The sequence below is a fragment of the Hippoglossus stenolepis genome, chromosome 5 (assembly GCF_022539355.2).
Source record: "Hippoglossus stenolepis isolate QCI-W04-F060 chromosome 5, HSTE1.2, whole genome shotgun sequence".
NCBI lineage: Eukaryota > Metazoa > Chordata > Actinopteri > Pleuronectiformes > Pleuronectidae > Hippoglossus > Hippoglossus stenolepis.
Window position 1 is genome coordinate 3,696,222 of NC_061487.1, and position 10,287 is coordinate 3,706,508.

The following is a 10,287-nucleotide window of genomic DNA, read 5'->3' on the forward strand; positions in this document are numbered from 1 at the left end:
CATCACCATAGACTGTGTGGAGTTTTTAAAAGGCCTGAATTGGACTCCAGGTGAAGCAATGGAGAAGAGACCTCTAATAGTTGAAAGCCATGGAGACTGATGCGTTTTGCTCTGTTGTCTGTTTGACGTGTGGATAACGTTTTTCTACATTGCAGAGCCAATAGGTCAGAATTACTTGGGATTGGGATCCAAACTGGTGAGTAATCTCTGAACAGATTCTGCAAATGAACATGCAGAATCTCTAGGTGAGGGACAAACTTTGGGCTGGAAGCCTTCTGGTTTGCATTTCTAGTTTGATCACACAGTCCTTGTGAAGAGCATAGAGGCGGAAAACATTTACCCGAATACATCGGCTATCAGGTTTTTGATTTATCTGCATTTGTATGCAGAAAGCTGGTCATACATGTTAGCAAAAATTTGGTCTGGACCTAAAACACCTACCAAAAGTAAAGCTAATTTGTGTTTTGGGTGAAAATAAATGTTCAACTTGTGTGATAAAAGAAACTCATCTGACTGTAAACGTGTACGGCGAACAAAAGACCAAGCCCCAAATTCGTTACTATACGGCCCTGAGATTGGTTAGCAGCAAGCACCAGTGTCTCGTGTGTGTTTTCAGTAATGCTACATGACTCACCTCCACTCTGCAAGTTAGCAACTGCAGCAACAGTTTCCTGTCTTGTTGTTGTTTGCTCGCTGTTATATCCTCAACTGACTAAAAACGTTTGCTAACACAATGGAATTGTTTGGAGAATTGTATAATTTGAAATGCTGTGTTACCTATACAGTCTAACCCAAACTGCCCCTTACAATTTCTCTTACTCACATGGATAGCACTTATTTATTACTTTACCTGCAGTATAGTATGTTATGGGAATTTCTCCTCCTTTGAATACCTGGCCTTACTTTGTGGCAACTTCTTTTACAATACTTTAACTTAGTGCTTCAAGACACTGGGGCCACCCATATCTAAGGTCACAAGCTCATTTCTGATCTTTATATCAGCTACTTACTTTTCCACTGTTGATCATTTTAACAGTATCTGTTTGGTTACTGTTTGTGTTCATGCACACAATTTTCCAGCTTAGAAAAAATAGCATGAAACTGGAAATCCGATTGATATTCCGTCAAATTCTTACAGACTGTATTCCTGGTTACAAGAATGATTTCCCCTCTGATCTGAAGCAACTACCATATTAACAGAATCCTTTTTAAGACAATAGAGCATCTTGACGGTGATCCCTAGAACTCTGACTTTGTAATCAATTATAACTCAAGGCAAGTTAAAAAAGAATTTGGCGGCAGCGGGACGGTGACCTGTACTCAACAGCTTTGGCATTAAGAAGGCGATAAAGCCAAGGATCAGCCCAAAGAGGAGGGTGGCAGGTGAGCAAAAATAGAGAAACGTACTATTCTGAGGTTAGGCTGAAGAGCTCCATTAGCATTGCTGAAGAAATGATGGGGGAGACCTCCAAGAGTTTAAAGATGTAAAGACTGTTTCTATTTGAAATGTTTGTGATCCAAACTGGTTCTTTGTTTTTCACTGTAAGTGGTCAGATATCCAGCTTTGAAGTATTTTTTCTTTCAAAACAACTAATATGAATTACTTGTTCACATTACAATAACACCATGGTTTACCTCATACATTCCAGTCAGTATTAAACAAACACGACCATATAGTGGTATTATCATGTATGACCTTCTATCGAGCTCGCCAGTAAATACGCAAAGCAGCCCTCTCCCTAATCTTCATGTTATTCAGGACACATTTATGTAGATGGAGTGTAGATAATGGAGTGTAGCGTTTCCAAACAATAATGTTCTTTCACAGATGGCTACGATCTTCCTCTACTCTGTTTCTAATATTCTTTTTTTGGGATCTGCATAGAGGACAGGAGGATGTGACGTGAGCTGGACTGAGCAATGTGGACACATGTTTCTAAATGTAATCAGGTTCAAATCTTATCTAGATACAATCTGGGTATGGAACGTATTTTATTTCAGATGTAAATGGGATCAAAGTTACTTTTTAATTTACATCAGAGCTTTACTTTTCATGCATATGAATGGACTCAATTTTCAGTGGTTAACTTTAAACGGTCTTGTTTAGTTTAGAATTCCCTTTTAAAGACCTTGCAGAACTTGGCTGATTTATGTGACAGTTTCTACTATATGCAGAATCTGTGCACAGTTTGAAAGACATGCCTTGGTGCACAGTATGTTGGCACTGTATGTTTTGCTTTTATCTCAACGATTGAGGAATGTAAGCCTGTTGAGACACACATTGCTAATGGGGCCTGTCCATCCGTCCATCACTCAAAATCCTGAACGTACTGTGGGAAAATGCTTAATATACTTCTAGTTGATTTCCATCTTCAGTGGAATGTAGCACTAAAACAATCACAAGAATTGGCATAAAGCAACATTCTTAGATGCAATGCAGAGTTTTCTGAGAAACAATGAATATTCATGGTTTATTTACCCTATGAATGTTTGTCGAAGATGTTATCGGCAAAGGTTGGTTGAATGGATTTTAAGTACATGCCTCTAATGCCTGTTTAGCCTTGAGCTAGTCAACGGAAAGACAATTACTGGTGTCATTTCAAAGTTTTGAGCGGCTAGTCAAACCTTTCATCACCTCCTCCCTCCCTGACTCCCTGGACCCTCTTCAGTTTGCCTACAGGCCAAATAGGTCGACTGCAGATGCCATCTCCCTCACCCTTCACACTGCCCTCTCCCACCTGGACCAGAGGGACACATATGTGAGAATGCTGTTCATTGACTACAGTTCAGCATTCAACACCATCGTTCCCTTGAAGCTCGTCACCAAGCTCAGAGACCTTGGGCTCAACATTGCCCTCCGTGATTGGATTCTGAACTTCCTGACGGGCAGACCACAGGCGGTGCGGATAGGCAGCACCATATCCTCCACCCTGACTCTAAACACCGGTGCCCCCCAGGGCTGCGTGCTCACTCCTCTCCTGTACTCCCTGTTCACGCATGACTGCGTGGCCACCCACAGCTCCAACACCATCGTTAAGTTCGGACGGAGCTACCATCCATGAAGGACCTCTACACCCAGCGGTGTAGGAAGAAGACCAACCGGATCATCAAAGACCCCTATCACCCCAGCCATAAACTGTTTTGCCTGCTGCCGTCTGGCCGACGGTACCGCAGCATCCGGGCCCGCACCACCAGGCTCCGAGACAGTTTCATCCCCCAGGCCATAAGACTTTTAAACTCCTCCAAACCAGCACCTTAGCATATTTGCACTATTGCACATAATTGCACCATTGTTTTTCTTTTTTTTCTTCGGGTGTATATATATATTTAGATATATATATTTATTATCTATTTTAAACTTTTGATATTCTATTTTATATTATTTTATTCAATATTTTTTTGCTTGTAAATATTCGGAGCATTGCAATAAGAGAGCCTGTGACCCAAGCATTTCATTGCCAGCAACTGCTTAATGTAATTGTTGTGCATTTGACATTAAACTCTTGAATCTTGAATCTTGAATCTTGAAGTCAATGTTTCTGCTTCGCCTCAAAACAGGAGACTGAAAGGAAAAAGTAATTGGCCTGTGGTGGAACATAAATTCTGCCAGATAATGCCAAATGTTGGAGGGCCACACCACAGAAGTACGGGTAAATAAAATCACAGGCCTCAGTGCAAGACTTGAATTGGATTCCAATTGTGCCAGTACTTAAAACCAGCAGCCTGCATGCACATGCAGCTTCTGGAGGCAGGCCTAAATACACAGTGTGCACAGATGATTGATTTGGTCATAAATCACTTGTTTTATAATACAATACAGTGACATGAATTCATGTGCACACTTTAGATCAAATTAACTAATTAAATAAACTGCGGATTAACAGAAAAGCTTATTTGAGAAGGAAACTGGTGCGTTTTGCAACAGTGCCCTGCACCAGTCAGCACTGGTGATCTGTCATGCCAAACAATTTAACTAAGTAATGTCCTTATCAAATTCAAATTGTTGGAATAGTTGGACATTTTTTTGGTTGTTTTTTTTTAGAACTTTCTGACGTGGAGAAAGTCTTTTTTTCTTTCATCTTACACAGAACTGTGCTCTAATGCTCTGTTTACCTGTAGGAACTAACGTTTCTTTGAATTCTCTTCCAGTTGATTCTAGAAACATTTTGCTTACAAACTTGAATGTGCGTCAAGTTCAGCAACACACATTTGTGAACTTTTAAGCCCCAAGAAACTCAACCAGATCTCTTGAAACAAATCTGTGCTACTTTAATAGACAACATGGCCAACAGCACAATATATGGAATCCTGAACAGCTTTGTGTAATTGTTGAACATTAAATTCTAAAACCATAACCACTGGCGATAGTCTGTTGCAATAACACCCCCCTCTCTTCTGGGGAGGCTTTCTTCAAGGTTTTAGCTCCCATTCAGGAATAAGACCATACATTTTTTTTGTGCATGACTTTTGAATTATTATATTTTGTTATTCAGGCATAGTTTCAGGCATATTTGTATTGTAAAGGGAAAAAAATCATATTTTAGGGAAAAAAGGATTGTAGGCAGCATAGGAGAACATCCTATAATAAAGGGCACAGCCTACGTCAAACTCCCAATGAGTTTTAGATTGTTCTCATGTGCTCGGAGGGACAACAGTGTCATTGTGGTCCTTCAGTAAACGTCAGATGTTGCTAAACAACATGCTGAACATGATTGATTGATGAAAACATAACACACTGTGATTACAGGGTGACCGTAATCACAACACCAACAATTACATAGTAAATCTTCGTGGCATAATAATTACACAGCAAATGTTTGGAATTGAAGACACAAGGACAAAAAGAAATACATAGCAGGGGTGGGAATTTTTGTATGAGTGCAAGTGTTATGGGCGGCAGCTGTGACCAGAGGCATTATGTCTTCGGGTTGTCCGTCGGTCTGTTTAACTTAGGAACATAAGAGAACAGAAGAGACCATCTTTCCTGAAACGTGGTTGGTTGGTGGGATTGTACAACCGTAAAAGCTTGTTAGATCGACTGCTTAATTTCTTTCTCAATTTCTCCTTGCCCTTCTTATATTTTTTCTTGCACACGGTGCAACAACATACCTCAGACACAGTGTCAGACGCTGCTCTTGGTCTGGCTCCACAGATGCAGCTCAGACATCCCCAGCAGGACTTCAAACAGTTGCACAGACATACCTGACATACACTGAAAAAAATTGACTGACATTTGACTGACATTGAGTGACATTTACTTTTGCTAGGTAACAATTCTCACTCAGAAATTCTTTGTAATTTTCACTGGGGAAATCCTCAAGTAAAGTTTACTTACTATTAAGACTTGGTAGATAAACAATACTTAAGTAGATTTTACTGGCAATTTTAACCCTTAGGTATAAAATATACTCACATTTTGCTAGTAAATTGTACTTAAACTAAGTTTGTATCTAATTTTGAAAATATTTAAATTAACTAGCTTTTATTTACCTTATATCCAGACATTTCTAAGTAATATTTACATATTATTTGATATACTTTACAGCACTATTATACTATGGATTTGTTGCATTTTTAACATGAGCTACTTTTGCCAATACGATTGTTTTAACGTAAGGCTTCTATAAAACATGAAATAACAGATGTTTTTACAGAAACAGCACCTTTTATTCCCCCTTCAACACTGATGTAAGAGGTTGCGTTTTACACATACAATCTGGTGGGCATTAAAACATATCTAAATCAGTGCTAGCAGCAGTACTGCAGACTTTCATTTGAAACACTTAGTCAGACTAAAACATTTTCAAATAGGACATGTGACCTTTCTGATGCATTTTACCTCTTAAACAGTTTGATAGGATTATTAAATGTGTGGCTGTATGAGGTATTTTTCTGTAGTCAGTGTATTAGGTACAGTATATGGCGGTCAGCACATCGCCAGTTAGAAGAAGCAGAGATGGGCACCAGCACAGAAGCTAAGTAATGAACTGCTCTGGGTGGGGTCAGCAACAAACGCTTTTTAGACATTTAAAAAAAGTGCCAGCCTAGATCTTTAGTTTGTTTGTGTTATTGTGTGACTTCAGTGTTTTAGGGACAGTTCAGATTCCCAAAGTCACACAATAACACAAAGAAAAATATGTGATTTCTCCTATGGCGTTTAGTTGGTCTTTTAACTTGCTAAAATACCTTTTTTGCTTACCCGGTCCATGGCACATCATTGCTTAGCTTTCATGCTGTTTCTCCATGTAGCGAATACACTGACTATTGACAAGGACCTCATACAATCACACATCAAATAATCCAAACTAACCCTTTAAGGCCTTTAAGTATGCATATTTCAGCTAGCCTGCAGTGCTTGCATATTTTGTAACCACTGCCATAACAAAAACTTTTTAACAAAGAGTCTGACTAAACAGACAAACGTGTACATCTACAGAGATTACATTTTCAATGAAGTATCACTGTAAAGTGCAATAGCTTTGTAAGAAATACAGAATAGAAATGCAGTAAGTTAATTCCCAACAAATTCTGTTCTTTTAGGCCTTTGAGCAAAAGGTAGACATTTGCAATAGTCATGAAGAACCTGTTTTCCCTTGTGATGACTGACATGGTCAGGGGTTGTGGCCTTCCTGTGCTGCATTTCCTTCAGATCTTAAAGTCATGATGACTTTAAAAACATTTGAAATCAGAACTTAGAAGACTATGGACTATGGACTGTTTTTAACTATTGACTATACCAATCAAAAAGTTGGCCTAACAACTTTTTGATTGGTACTGTATCTTAAATGTCAATTGTAGTAAATATCTTATTGAAGAATGCAAATTAATAAAAAAGAAAATGTTTAAACCACACGAAGGGATATGAGTGGTTTGCCTATAAAGTATTTGTACGGAGATATGAGTAAGTCTTAGGTTTTCATTCTGGTCAGAATAATCATCACAAATTGACCTGGTCGTCCTTGATGAGTTCCTCTCCAGACTCTCCAAGTTACTCAATTAAGCAGCGGAGGATGACGTCTCTTCTCCCTTTGATATGTTGCTGTTCGACAGACAGAACATCATATAAGATATGATAGAAGGTAGAGATGGAATAATGGTGCGGAAGCTAATACAAATATTTAACTTTGACCAAATGAACCAAGTGTCACCAGTTATCCATACATCCATGTACACAAGCCCAACATAAGATTATCATCACATGAATTTTAGACATTACCTGCCTGAGTGAGTCCAGCATAGAACTTTTTTTCGTGCAAGCCACCCTGTCCTTTGTCCGAAAACCCAGTGTCCAAATGGTTTGCTGGAGAGGAATTGATGTGATCCTTCTTAACTCCTCTTTGTTTTAAAACAAAAGGTTAACACACACAACATAGTTAAACACCATGCTAAAACAATACAACACTTCTCTGTTTGAAATATTGAGCAGCAACATTAACTGCTGCTTTCATAATTAACATACAGTTTAACCAATACCTATTTTAAACAATTTTAATGAAAGATACAATATGTTCCAACTTACTAAGATAAATGTAATGTAATGAAACACAACACAAGACATGTCCACAGAAATGAGCTGGTGTGTGTCTAGAAAAGCAGCACATGTGCCAGAATGATAATAGCTAGCAAGCTAAGCTAATGCTAGCAAAGTAGTCTGTGGCCTACTCACACACTGACTTTAGCAGATGAGCTAAAATGAATGTACAAAGTAAATTAAGCATAAAACCTACCCCAGTGGCTTCACATCCACGAACTGTCTCATCAAATGAGGTATAAAATCATCCAGGTGCTGTCTGTGCTGTCTGTCCTCCTGGGTCAGTGCTGTCTGTCCTCCTGGGTCAGTGCTGTCTGTCCTCCCGGGTCAGGTGCTGCTGCTCTGGTCAGTGTCTAACCTATTGTGTGAAAGGAGAGCTAACTGTCCTCTCACGTCACTGGCTGAGCAGGAAGAGGGTTTCGAATTTCACTCAGTTACCCAAGTAAACTTGACTTCATTATGTCGGGTCGTGCAGTCAATACAGAAGGGTAGTTAATATTACTTGGCGTGAATGATAAAATGTACTTATCAAAATGATGATTTATAATTACTAACAAACTTCAAGTAGCAGATTAAATAACTCACAGCATTTTGAAGTAAAAGCACTAAAATAGCAAGCCACGTAAACATTACAGGGCCAAAAAAATCCTTTTTCTCAGTGTATGTCTGTCACTCTGGCCGTAGTGAGAGTAAACAGCTCCTGCATTAGGCAGAGGAACTGTCCCTCTCTTCATCTCGCCTGAAAAATGAGAAATCTCAATTTTTTCCAAGTAATAACAAGATCAAGTCAACATTTCTTTTGAAGAATGAGCTGGTGAAAATCAATTTGACCAATTTACTGACAAAATGTTGTAACTTCAATACACTGCTGGGAAGGAACTGTTTTGCGTTTTTGTTTCTTCTTAATGCCCCTGGTGCATGTGTAAAGGCCTTTATTCACACATTTTACGAGTTGGCTTTTGCATGCCATTTTAAATGATGTATGCATTTTTTCAATTTGTACACACGATTGAGGTTTCTCAGTTGGTATAAATATAACTATTCTCATAGTACTCTTTTTTACAATTTACAGGAATCCTGTTCCAAGGATTAAACACTAGTGCGTACATGGCCTTTTTAAATGAGGTCCCAGGTGTCTAGTTTCCCAGCAACCATCAAACAGTTGTTACGCTTGTATGCTAAAGGCCACAGTTCACCTCTCTTCATTTACTTGGTCACCTGTCTTTGACCCTGCTACATTTGTAGTTCTTTGAAGAGGCGCGCAGCAAGCAATGTGCATCATTTTATTTGGGCACTGCAGACCATTCATCATTCAAGTGTCAGAAAAGGTAGCCAACCAAAAGGGTTAAGTCCCTGGACAATCGTGACTCCTCACCTCAACTTCTTTAAAGCCCAGTTCGCCACCTAGGTGTTCGGCTCCGTCTGACCCCAGGTGGTAAACCTCACACTGCAGCGCAAAGATAATGATCTGTGAAGAAGCTGTGTGAGGCCGGAGAGTGCACACTGGGAACCAGATTGTTGTTTGTTAATCCAATGAAGAATAGTGCAACACAAGATGAAACTGTAAAATGTTGTTGAAATTATATATTTATTAAATCTTTTTTTTTTTCATTAATTATTGTATTCGCTATTTATGCTCTTATTGACATTATTCAGTCAAATAGTATTTTTAGTTTTAGTTATTCATTGGTTAAAGAAAACCAAAATAACTTGTTTTAGAAAAGAATTGTCTCAAAACCCCAAATCCATGTCTACAGTGTTTCAGTTAAGACACGCCTGAATTTTCAAGGCCAAAGGTCAAATATGCAAATTGTGTGTTTAGTCCAAACAGCACAGATACAGAAAAACAGATTTTTTTCATTTTAGCATTTAGAAACGGCATTTTCTTGCTTTAAAGTGTTAAAATACACAGCAGGGATTTTTTCACTATTGTTTTTGAGGTAGAAAAAAATTGGCTAAATTAAATATTTGTGTTGAATAATTAAAATAATCAGCTGATAAAGCAGTAATGAAAACACAAAATTAGCTACAGAGTTAATGACTGTTATATAGGTCATAAAGGGCGGCTGGCGCTGAGGGGGTAGAGCGGTCCTTCTCTAACTTGTGCGCTTTTCACCAAGTCAGCGGGTCTTCATCACCATCAACGACCTTTTCACTGAGATAACAGTCCATCTCTGTGTCTGCGTCACTGGCCAATTCAGCCACAGAGTGACTTCCTTTCTTCACTGTGGACACTTCCTCTTCTCTCTCCTCATCTTCCACACACTACTGAGCCAACAAGGCCAGCTCTATTTGACCAGAGCTACATCATCTCAAGCTGCACTCGGGTTCTGATTAAGTCAAGCTGGGTGGAGGTTTCCAAGTCTCCCTTGTAAAAGGTTGGAGGAAAGTCACGGCCTGCATTGTTTGCATAGTTTTCCATTATCAGATTTTTTATTCAGCTGCCTCACAACCATCTTCTTGATGACTGTTGTCATGCTGGTATCTTCTTTTTACACTTTGATTGCAGCGTCTCTTTGTTGATGGAGCATCGGGATGACGGAGGACACATTGAAAATGTCTGTGACAGTAGAAATGGGGCTAAAGCTACAGAATCTACAGCTCCATATTTGATACAGATACAAAGACAATGTTCATGTCTCACATCCACTGAAAACACATGGGATACACATGTAGCAGCATGGTGTGCACTCACACATTATCCACAGCTTCCTTAAATTGTAAATACATTTTTTTGCGGCTCTCTATTGAAACCT

The 10,287-nt window shown here is 39.0% G+C and overlaps 1 long non-coding RNA gene across 1 annotated transcript; it reads right to left on the reverse strand.

Annotated features, from left to right (window-relative positions):
* Positions 1-5,503: 5,503 nt before the first annotated feature.
* On the reverse strand, positions 5,504-7,926 carry LOC118109843. The gene is made up of 3 exons (XR_004696859.2): positions 7,728-7,926; positions 7,217-7,335; positions 5,504-7,039 (listed from the first exon to the last, which is right to left on the reverse strand). It is a non-coding gene; the product is annotated as an uncharacterized LOC118109843 (long non-coding RNA).
* Positions 7,927-10,287: the final 2,361 nt, after the last annotated feature.